The sequence below is a fragment of the Acyrthosiphon pisum genome, chromosome A3 (genome assembly GCF_005508785.2).
Source record: "Acyrthosiphon pisum isolate AL4f chromosome A3, pea_aphid_22Mar2018_4r6ur, whole genome shotgun sequence".
Taxonomy (NCBI): Eukaryota; Metazoa; Arthropoda; class Insecta; order Hemiptera; family Aphididae; genus Acyrthosiphon; species Acyrthosiphon pisum.
The window spans coordinates 20420199-20432974 of NC_042496.1; the positions used below are offsets into that span (position 1 = coordinate 20420199).

Sequence of the window (12776 nt, forward strand, 5' to 3'; positions counted from 1 at the left end):
AAAAATCGGATTATTCAATACCGAGTAGATCATTAAATAAATAGAAATTCGTGAAAATAGCCAGTCCATACAATGGATAGTATACTAATTATTACTCTTTACTGTAGTACCTATAGAATATAGATTATAATATAATTTGATTATTATGAATTGATGATATTATATTATTAGAAAAATAAATTACCAAAATCGAATGAATAAGTTTTGTCTCTTGGTTCCACACATGATAAAAAAAAATTTACTTAACTGTACAATAATGATAATTAACTTTAAAAAGTTAAGTTAAGACAATACAAAATTTAACTGAATAAGTTAATAAGTTAAAAACCAAGAAAACTAACTAGTTAAGTTAAAAAGTTAAAAAAAAATTAACATTTTAACTTAACTTTAACTTTTTAACAAGTCCACCTTTGGTATAAACAAAAACCTTGTGCCTTGGACAATTATCGTATCTTATTCTTTACAGTAAAACAAAATATTTGAGTAGCACATGTTATTATAATGACTACAACTGTTATCGATTTTCTCTTTGCAGGTATAGTCAGTAGGACAATTCGATGGACCACAGCAAAAACGTATTGAATAAGAAATACTCAATACCGACTCAATATCATATTATTATTAAAACACGTCATGTCGGTGATTTGATCTGATTTGAAAGAAGGCGTTTTTTTACAAGACACGTCCAAATTCACACCGCCTGCGGTCATCCCTCAAACGACGCGGCCGATGGACTGCAGTGAACCTATAGCCGCCGTAATAATAACATCGGTAAGACCTGGTTAACACCACACCGGTGCCGCGTTCCTTTTAACACGGGTAATAAAATGTCGGTAACGCGTCAACTACGTCAAGTCGACGATATTACACATTCAAGTTGAAATGATTCAACTCTATATACGACACGGATTACGTCGTGCCCGGCCCATGTCTCATTCGGCCGCTACAATCCGGCGCGTGGCGGCCCCAAGTTCACTGCTGCTACGTGTGACACCGTGCCGTGCGTGCGCGTGCGTTTTTGCCAGAGTAAATGCGCACCGTATGAATTCCGAGTAACGTGTGTCGCGTGATGGTTTTCCTCGATGACGTCCGCTCGCCGATAATATTATTATAATAATAATATTACGTTATTACACGATAACATTCACGCAAACGAATATTGTGCGTAATTAAAACCAATAATTATTACGTCGCCGTCGACGGTCATTCGGGTACACGACGTTTATAATTGATATTATGTAAATCGTCTTTATTATAATATAAGAGTATAGTAATAATAATAATTTAAAAAAAAGAAAAAAACCAAGTACAATTGAACGTCGGGACATCATAATATATAGGCATCATATATTATACTATAATACTGCAGTGTGATATATATGTATATGACGAATTTAATTAATTTTTTCTTCGTAATGTATGTACGATGTATATTATAATAATACGACTCTTTGCATATTTTTTTTTCTTGACATACATATATTCATTATTATAATACTATTATATTTATCACGATTGTGGTGAATTCGTTAAAACCCCTAGTTTTTTTGCACGCCGAGTACAACTTCGTTGTTTGTACTTGCATATCGTATATTTTGAGCTTCAGTGGTGATTATTTCGAAATGTTAATAATATTAACATACCTACATAATATTGTACATACATTTATAACCTATATCTACTCCAACGGTGTCGATTTACTTGAAATTCAATTCCACCAATTGACAAACACCGTGTTCAACGAGTTGGTCCACATAGCTGGTGCGTTGTAGTTATGCATTTATATACGTGTGAAATTATAACCATATTATATTTTATATTTGATATGCATCGTTATAATACGGTCCGACTGTCCGGGTATCGTTAAAACGCCGATAAAACATTTTTCTAGAACATTATAATGTAGGTACTCCATGTAGATACTGCAGAGATAGATATTATTATACTCTTCTCGGACATAGGTGGCGGTAAAGTAAAATAAAAAATACAATTTATCGCATTCGTGTAATTGCGAGTTGCAGGCTTACGATAAAAATCGAGATGTTCGTTTAATAATACAAATGGGCAATGGTATAGTATTATTCTAGAATTGTAATAATAATAATAAATATTATCATAGAAATAAACTTGCACAGTTGTATACTTTACAATGATAATAATTAAATATGTAATTTAGGTCATTTGTGAGTAAACAAAAACACAAATTTAGTTCTTTAAATTATCGTACCTAGTTAAATTAGGTATCCTCAAAAAGAAACGCGTAGAACTTAATTATTATTTGTGTAGGTACCTCTAATATAAAACAGTATAATATCAAAAGTTTTTATAATTTATTTTAGTGTCTTTTACTCTTTTGTGTAATTTATTATTATACATCTGTAAATATATCATAAAGACGTTAAGACAATGCATATAAAATAATAATAAATAGTATAATTTGATTTGTATTTAGCTTCTTAAACTCAAGGCGTAGGTTTTTATCAAAAAACAATATAAAAAAACAATTTTATTCATTTAAGATTCCGAGAGATTTTCATCATCAATATCTTTTCTATAAGAAAGTGAATCAATATAGTAGGTACATTGGAAAGTCAAAAATTAAAAATGTGTCAGTACTTTTCATAATAACTAGGAAAAGCAAAAAAATTGAGGAAAAACTGTAATTCTTAAGTACCAGCTATAACATGTTTTTGACAAAATTGATTTTCTTATTTTCTTGCATTTCAAAAACAAAAATCGTAGATATTTTAAATTTTCAAAATATTTTTACTCTTGAGCTATTGATAGATATTTTACATTTTCAATTTATTTTAATATTTTTTTTTTATAATATCGATAAAATCATTTCTGCGCAGTTACACTTTAAAATTTAATATAAGGTTCACAATAAGTTGTTGTTACTGGAATTAAAAACAAAAGTTAATCGTAAACCTACAATACATTTTTATGAGTGTTTGAAGTTAACAGAATTTTTACAAAACTGGATATTCACGATTAAAATAACGATTTCTTATTTTGTTGTAGTTGTAGTTTGTAATTCAAAAACGAATAGGTAACCGTATAGGTATGCATTTTTCACCAAATGTTTAAATTATCATTTTCGATAGATGGTATAATTTTCAAAATATTTTGATTAATTTTATGAAAAATATTAAAGATACATAAAAAACAATTTTTTTTGTAATCATTTGCAAATGTTGTTGTTTTATATATTGACGAATTTAGATATTAAACGAATAATAAAAATGTTAAAGGTCCCGGTGTCAGTTTTTCAAATTTTCCACAATTCTATAAAATTTGAAAATTGAATTTTATATTTTAGTTGCTACCTCAATTATAAGACTTTTCCACTAATCTACTACCCGATAACTATTTAGGGGTGGTTGATAGGGTGTATTATATCGAAAAAAATTACTTTACGGGAATAACTCTCAAGCTTTATAGAATTGTCGGATTTTAATGACTATTTTTTTATCTGAAAAAAGAAGACTTCCTACAGCCCGCATCGATCTCTGATTTTGTATTTTATTTTAAATAATAGTATAAAATAATTTATAAAAAAATCTAAAAATTGTTTTTTTTTTAAAGACTTAAAATTAAGTTTGAGATGAAAATATCGAAAAAAGGAGTTCGATGCGGGCTGTAGAATATTCTCCTCTATTAATAAAAAAAAAAAATTATCTAATTTGGTTAACTCTACAGGGCAGGATCTTTATTCCCGTGAACCATGTTTTTGAGGTCAAAATCACATTGGCACCGGGCGCCTTAACTACTTTGCTGTAATCCAAAAATATTATTCTTGAGGATCAACTTTCTTGGATGATATGGGAGACAAATTCTTCCTTATCGACCCTTAGAAATCAATTATTGTTAAAACATAATTCATATTATAATCATCCGTGGAAACACATTTTTGCCTTGCCTCTTCTCAGGCCTGCCGTAATCTAGGGTCGAATTCGGGGAGGTGGCTGAGTGGAGTTCAGCACAGTGGCCCCCGCGAATTTAGGGTCCCACAGTTTTGTAATAATAATTATTTAACAGTGTCTAAATACAGAAAAATGTATTTAATTTAAATCTAAACATATTACAAAGTAACTAATAGTATAGTAGGTATAGTGTTATTGCTGCATTAGGCAACGTATATAGGTACCTTTCAAATAAATAATCGGTGTTCCAGCCACTAGTAAAATATAGAGGTTTTTGTGCCGTCCGCGATCGCCGTGTTCGGTATAGACACTGAACTCTATACAGTTCAGCCTTCAGCGATGGTAGGTAACAATATTATGTCAAATGCGTTACTAAATATACACGTGGGTCGGGAATTATACGTCAAAAGTCATATAGTAATATCAATGGTGGTCAACGAATTATTATTGTACATTTGTACGTCAAAAACAATTACCGGTATTATCAAACATCATTATGATGTTTGGACGCAGTACAACGGCCAGCGAATATTTAATGTTGACACATAATGACACCTCACAAAATGTAAAAGTAGGTACTCACATTTTTGGTAGAGACTGCTATAATAATTACAGTTATATTTGTTATTATTAATCGGAAAATGGTGTTATCGTTTTCTACGAATTCAAAAATAGAAAAATTATTTAATAATCATTCTATGTAACGTCCTGTTCATTTATACCAACAATTAAATAATATGATTATATAAGTTATAAGTATATAACTATTTATGTCCATATGAAGGCTTCCTAAAAGGATGTCGACTATCGAGGTCTTCAAATCCGAGAAGTTGATGCCTATATGGGCTAAATGGGTATTTTTTAAGTGAATTACTATTGGATAAATAGGTTAAAAAAAATTAAGTCATTATAATATTTATTAGTTCGATTTTATAATGTTTATGTCACAACCTGCACTTTGTTAAATTGATCTTTTCATGCAAAGTTGTCCATTTCATGAAGTGTAAACGACTTTTTCACACTTTGTGAAATACGAAAATTATTTCAAGAAATGGTCACTCTAATTTGACATTGTGTAATTTGACAAAAGCTGTGTAACGTTTCATGCTGAGTACGGGATACCTTATAAATAAGCACATGCTTTTGTTTTACAAGCACTTTTATGTGTACAACTTAGGAACCCCTGACCTCCTGATACAACTTTACAACATAGTTTCACGCAAATAGTTAGGTATTGATTGTTAAATAATTCAATAATATCTCTACATTCACCTGGATTTCTGAAATGTGTAGATTTTATATTAGTGTTGATATTTAAGTATATTATATTATAGTTGCTATATAGATTTTAGTGAAATTGTTCAAGTTATATTAGGAGGCTAGGGGTTCCTAAGTTACTTGTGTAAGAGTCTATTTCAATCCAAACGATGTGCGTATAGGTATTGCATGGTTTTACATGGTATAAAATGTCACAACCGTAATCATCGCCTAGCATAAAATGCTTTAAATATTACATACAAATTAAAACAAATTACTGTAAACAGTATACCTATACTTGTATAAATTTCTTTAAAAAAAAAATATTTGTGTTGGTTTTTGTATATTTGATATGACTGAAATGTTTATAAATATATTATTTCATATTTGTATAATTTAACGTATCTTTTTATAAATACAACTTAAATTTATTTAAGTAAAAAATCCTGAATGACATTAAATATTAATTTTGTATGGTAAATGTTTTATTTCATAAACTGAATGACCACTTTGAGAAAAAATTACATAATTAGAGTGATTATATTTTAATGAAAATATGACCACTAGGCACTTCGTGAAATATTTTCGTATTTTACCAAGTGTGAAAAAGACGTTTCCATTTCATGAAATGGACAGTTTTAAAAGTTTTAAAAGTCTTAAAAGTCAGATTTTATGAAACTGCTACGACTCATATGTAGAAATAAAAGTTGAAACAATTAAACCACCGAGTAAAAAAAAATCATTTCGATAACTAACTTTAGTTATTTACTTATGTGAAAAACTTGATGACACGAATTAGGTAATTAATTAATTATTTAAATAAAATTAACTACTCTTTACTGGCCCTAACAATCAGGCTGATAGGACAAAGGAAACCATCATCAACAGGCTAATAATAGGTCCCACCAGAATAACCCATGGCTACCTATTATTCCGAGAGAAAACTTCCTCATGTATGAGTGAATGACTCGCGGGGTCAAACTCACAATAAAACATATTCTTGCCGAATGTAATGCGTATATTGTAGCAAGGAACCGCAATCAATTATCCGACGACATTACGACAATACGACATACTTGGACCAGTTCTTGAGTTCTTCCATCACCAGGCTTAATATTCGTTTTCCCCCAGGAGACAGGACTGGAAAAACTAATTTAAGCATCAGAATAATACTATCTTAAAGTTTAAGCTCATATTATATAGAAATTTCTGTTATATAACACTTTTCATTATTATATAATACTTTTACATATTCTAAAAAAAAAAAAAAATGTTTTCTTTTCTCCCAATGGCCACGATGCCGAGGTTTATCTTTAATACAAAAAAAAGAATTATTTAAATTATTTATTAGGTAGTTATTATTATAGTTGTTATTTATTTACAACAGGAAACAAAATAAAATACAGAATTTTTAAAAAATATTCACTATTCCTTTGTATTGTCGTATTGAGTAATGATTTGAAAAGTCAAAAGACTCAAGTAAAACCTAAAATATTCTGAAGTTTGATAATTGGTAATTTATATTATATTTATATATTATACCCTTATATTAAAGCTTACAACAGAAAATCGGTTTTGATGAAGCAAATAATTTGGTATATGATACGTTTGTAACACGGAGACAACACAATATGTGCTCTTAAGTCTTAAGTAATAACTCAAAAGTTCGTATAACATTTGATTATGATAAAAAATAACTTAAATAAGTGTACGGTTATGTAGGTATATTAATGTATTACATAGGTAAGTATATACTTTAGATTTTTATATTCAAGATTTAATATAATTTTTTGTCCTATTACTTTCCTCGTTTATTAATCATTACTTACTTACTATAATATGAGTCATTACTAATTATAAGTAGGAATACAATTATAACACAACTTGTCAATCTATGAAAATATGTTCACAAGGAGGCGTACATGAATTGACATGTTTTGAAAGTGACTCAAAGTCAATGTCATTAATTATTTTAGTCATTATAAGTTATAACTTAAAAATTAGTAGTTTAGCAAATATTAAGAGGATGCCAGCGCACTGTTTATTTTCTCTCTCTGGCCTACACGCAACATAGATAAAACGCATTCCGCCAAATCAATTTTTTTTTTTGTTTTGAGTAGGTACCTAAACTTATTTCTTTAGAGTAAATTACCCAATTATAGAGTAATATTTTTTAGGGTATGACAATTTTAGTTTGTCTAAATATTGTCCCATAATTATTTAATATCCGTTTCAATTATTTAAAATTTTTTTTTAATTTAAATATTGAAATATAAATCCAAATAATAATAAAATTTAAAACCGATATGTCTAACCATCAAAAACATTATCCTCTATAATTTTTGTAATAGGTGATTTTGCTTTTATGATTATTCAAAATTATAAAAACTCTTTTACGTTAAATACCTAACTTCTAAATATTAAAAACAAAATTTCAATAATGACTAATAATTATTATATAACTCGTTTTGTAGTTTATTTCCTATTTTTATTCAATAGTACTTAATTATTTTATTTTATTTCAAATACATCAGTGCTGAACCGTAAGCCAAATCCAATGACACAATTACAGTAATACCACCCCTAAATTTAATTTGAACACTCCAGGTTCCTATTGTCATTATAAATACCAGCTACATTGTTTTAAGAAATGTAATTTTGTTTTCGATGGATTTATTATCAGTTCACAATTTTTTTCTTATCTTGCATTTCCAATCGTATTATATATTTATATTAGTAATGTGTTAATCTGCATTACCTATCCCTGGGACTCGGGAGTTCGCCAACATGTGAATTTAGTTTTTAATCGTTGCGGAGATTATGAAATTGGCTCAGAAGCAGTGTGGTACAACAGCATCGTTTCACCAACTTAAGTATCATAAAGTATAAACATCGATAGAAATTTGGCTAATGAAATTGACACAGAAAAAATATTAAACACATTTGCTGACATCGACGCAGAAACTTTTGTTTAACCATCTATATATATATATATTACCTATATGTACATAAATGAATGCATACGTTTGGGCAACCAAAAGGCTAATAGCCTTGGAAACTATACTGAACCAATTTTCATCAAATTTTGCACACACATTCTTCGGGATCGGGACTCTGTGTATATTTATACTTTTGATTTTTAACCCTTATGCATTGCTTTAGGATGGCACAATTCACACATGAATTTCGTTTTGGCTGACGAAAATCTAATATTTTTTTGCCTATATAATATAGGGTTGCCATTGGTTACAGGCCGTATGCTTGTAGCTAGTAGACTCAAAAACTACTCGACCAATTTTATGAAAATTTTAGAAGTTGTTCTCATAGAAGCATCAGGAAAGTTCAGAATATTGTTTAAACCACATTATCACATTTAAATAGACCAAGTGCCTTTTTTGCAATCCGACACAGGTGGATTGCCTATCCCAGTCGAATTAGTCCGCAAAGCGACACCTATATTTGCTCGTGAACGGTGGTACTTATACATTAATACCGAGATACCCCGATTTAGCACCTACGTCCCACTCACTGTACCTACGTCAGTTTTTTTCGATACATAATATTCTGTTTATAAATGAGCTATGAGAATTTTTAAATTGCGCTATTTTATGTACATAAAACTCGTTAAAAATTGAGTTATCGTAAAAAACCGACATACAATTGTCGAATACAGCTATTAATGTTTTTATAACATTAAGTTTCATAATAGGACGATTCACTCTAATTATAAAACAAAATATGAAGTAAACGTGTTACGTACTTGTGAGACGGAGACAAAAAAATTCGGGTATGGCGTCTTCTTTTTAAGGAATAATAATTCTTATAATAAATTAGGTAGGTACATAATAAATATTTAACAATCTAAAACGATTGGACTTCTTAAGACATGAATAGGGTTTGCAACTTCTTGCGTTCACTTGTTTTTTTTTTGTAGGGTTCGTATATTATCATAATATTTTAGTCTATATGTAAGATATACATTTTGTTATGTGAAATGGTAAAATTAAATACAAAGTTTTACTTTGTATTTTTCGTTATATTTCATGAAAAATGCATATTTGAAAATGTGTTTGCATAGGTATTAATGCATTTTTTTATTTTTTATAAATATTTCGGTTAATAAATGTTTGAATAGCGTCTTGGAAAAAACATTTCCAAAATAAATTAATTTACTTACCTATAATAATTAATAACTAATCGAATTTTTCTTGTTTTTATATTTTGAACAGACAGCAGTATGGGTGGTTAGTGATCACTAGTTTACAAATAACAGTTTATAGACACTCGATGCTCAATGGTGATAAATTGATAAGTGATAAAAAATCTGCTTTTCTTGGGTGATTACCTATTTGTGAATAGTTTAGGTATGACTGAAGTATGAGTTGACTGAAAGTCAAGTTAGACTGAAGTAAGATTCGTCATCTTCACGAGTGGCGCACAGTAAAACTTACAGATATGATTTTAAGACCATTTTTGGCATTTTCCCTACAAATCTAATTACAATATCGAAATTTGGGTGCAGTCGATTCCCAGTCTAGCCGTCTAAGCATCTCCGTCTGTCGTTCTATAGAATCTCGTAGCCGATTGCTCTGGCCTTGGCTTCCCGGATCCTTTCGTCCTCCTCCTCAGATAGAAGCCTGATGTCTTATGTGAATATGTGATGCAGCATCAGTCAGCTGCATTCGGTGAAGTACGCGGATGCTTTTTAGAAATATAGATTCAAAGTCTATATATGGCTATATTATACGAAGACATAAAAATCAGTGCTCATACTTGTTTGTGTAACGCGGCGATCGTTATTCGTATCCGAGTCCGGTGCGTGATGCGTGGCAAACCCATTAAAAGGTTTTTTTTTTAAACTATGCGTTGTTTTATTTAGATTGCCTAAAAATGCCTAAAATAACAAATAATAGTTGTATAAATCAATACATATTATGCATATAGTTAGATTAGGCTAAGCAAGCCAATTATTAATTCATCAATTATAAATTATTTAACATTTTTATGGGTATTATGGGATTTTTTCAACAAAAAAATTTAGTTTTTCAATTTCAAGTATATTTTGGTAATTTTGATTGCATATTTTAAAGATTTTTATGTAGTAAGTCCCAAACTCTTAATTTTTAATTTTAAGCATAAAATATATCATAAGTTATAATATACATAAATATTTTTAAAAGGGGCTTAATTATAATATTATTTATTATGAGGTTTGAGACTTGGGTCTTCTTATATACTAATCTACGTAATAAAATATTAATAAACAACCAATTATAAGCAAATCTAAAGTGAATTAAAAACTGCTCTGCTTGCAGTTTATTACAGTTTATCGTTTATGCTATATTTTAGTAAAAAAAAAGAAACAATCAACAGTAAACTTGGCTTTTAAGTTTTAATTTTTTAATACAATTAATTACTCTTATAATATATACAAAAGTATATATTTTAAATAAGGAGCATAATATTATGATTGTGAACAAACTATATGAATTTAGTTATGAAATATGAATTAAAGTTTTTTTTAATCTAGGACCATTTAATAATTTGTAACTTCTGTACTTGACTTTTTTTATATTTTAAATTGATAACGCCGAGAAACTAGTTTCCTAATAATACTTCCCCGGTATTTCTGTACAACTTAGGTACTTATTACCTATACTTATATGCAGTATGCAGCGAATACAAAAATAGTTCTTATATTATTTTTATATATTTTTTATAATTTGTTTTAGCAAATTATAAATTTGATTGGATTTTTAATTATTATAACAATTATAACTATAATAATTATGTCTGAGAAATTTCAGAATTATTTTCGTACTATTATTTTTGTTTTAGGTCTTCACATGTTTCCAAGAACCTTTAATTAATTATATAAGGTTATAATTGAAGTTTATTTTCTATTATTAAGTATTAAAAAGTATATAAAAGAACTTGTAGGTAAATATAAATAATAAATATAATTTTGATTTAACATTACTTCGTCTTAAAGTGAAAACAATCAATATATAGGTAGATGTATTTGTTATAACTTACCTACATGTTATATCGCCATATTGGTGACCAACATGAATATATATTTTTAATTATACAAACATTTACTTGGAATTTTGTTATGAGTTGTAACCCAAGGTTAATTAGTTTTTTGCTGATATTAGTGATATTAACTTGATTGTCATTTTTAATTTATAAATATCTAGCAAATGTACGAACATAATTAAATTATAATAATCAATGGCGTTAATTAAATATTTGTTGAGCTAAATAAGGATAAAAATAAAAATAAATAAAACCTCAACGTATAGCCTAAATGTTCTTCCAGTTAAAAATTAATATAAAATATAAAATAGGTTCAACTTATATCTCGTCGTAAATTTTATTATGACTATAATTTTTGGATTTTGTTCGCCATTTCCAGTAATTTGGCTTTTATTAAACTATACCTACATCGTATTAAGTCAATCGTGAAGTGTTCAGCTGTTGAAGCAGAATCATAATTTTCATATAGGTAATACCATTTGAATAAAACAATTAGGTATGAATACAACAATATCATTATAGGTGTATTATTATTATTTATTATATTTGCTTTGCACTAAGCTCACTATTAAATTGTATAATATCTTTATTCCTAATTATTATACATAATTATTCAGTCAATTAAAGATTTTTTTACAGTAGGTACCATTGGGTATATTAGAACTGTTTTAATGCATTTCTTGATTATTTGCATTAAACAATTGAGCATGATATTAAGCATGAAGTTTTAACCTTTAAAATTTCGAGTTGATCCTTTTTCTTAATTATGAAGTAATATATTTCGGGAAATGGTTGAGATCCCTTTAAAATATTTGAATATTTGTAGCTTGCTTTTTTTATATTGAATAACACAGTGAATATGGGGAGTATTGGAGTAAGTAGGATCACCCTACTAGTATTTAATATATTTTTTTTTCTGATATAATATAATGTCATTTCCACAGTTTTGTTTTCAATTTTCATTATTGTGAGATTAAAAAAAAAATCATGTAATCATTTAAATATTATTACATATATATAAATCATATAATATTTCTTCGTAAAATTGTAATAACTTATGTTTTTTAGAATAATTGCAAATGTGAAATGGTGCACGATTATTACTTATTTCGAATAAATAAGTGTGCTGATGAAGTTTAATAAATGGTTTACCAATTTAACAGACATTATTCAATTATTTTAAAGTTATATAATCGTACTATTGGAGTCTCCGAAAATATATAAGTAGGTACCTACCGCTTACGATAAGGAATACAATTTTTTAATAAATTTTTACTGCAAAAATAGTGTTCATATATGCATTTTATTTAAATTATGATAAAAAAATGCATGATATTTATAAGTCCAAGGTTGTGCACATAATACGGCCTTGTCCTCAGTGATGTTTCAAAACGTTTAAAAAACAAAATGATAGATACAATACTTAATTTTGTTTGATGACGAATTACAATTAATACACCTACCCGATGTAAATTATCGAGAAACGTCCTAGTTTATTTAATACATTTTGTGTACAGTAAATTTGCGAATAATAATATGTAATGTGTACAATTT

General features: G+C 28.2%; 1 long non-coding RNA gene across 1 annotated transcript in view; it reads left to right on the plus strand.

Annotated features, from left to right (window-relative positions):
* The window catches only part of LOC115034438, a 17306-nt gene extending 15019 nt beyond the window's left edge, over nucleotides 1-2287 (plus strand). Inside the window, exon 3 of the long non-coding RNA XR_003839801.1 lies at nucleotides 536-2287. This is a non-coding gene — a long non-coding RNA (uncharacterized LOC115034438). The remainder of the gene's footprint in view (nucleotides 1-535) is intronic.
* The last annotated feature ends 10489 nt before the right edge of the window (nucleotides 2288-12776 follow it).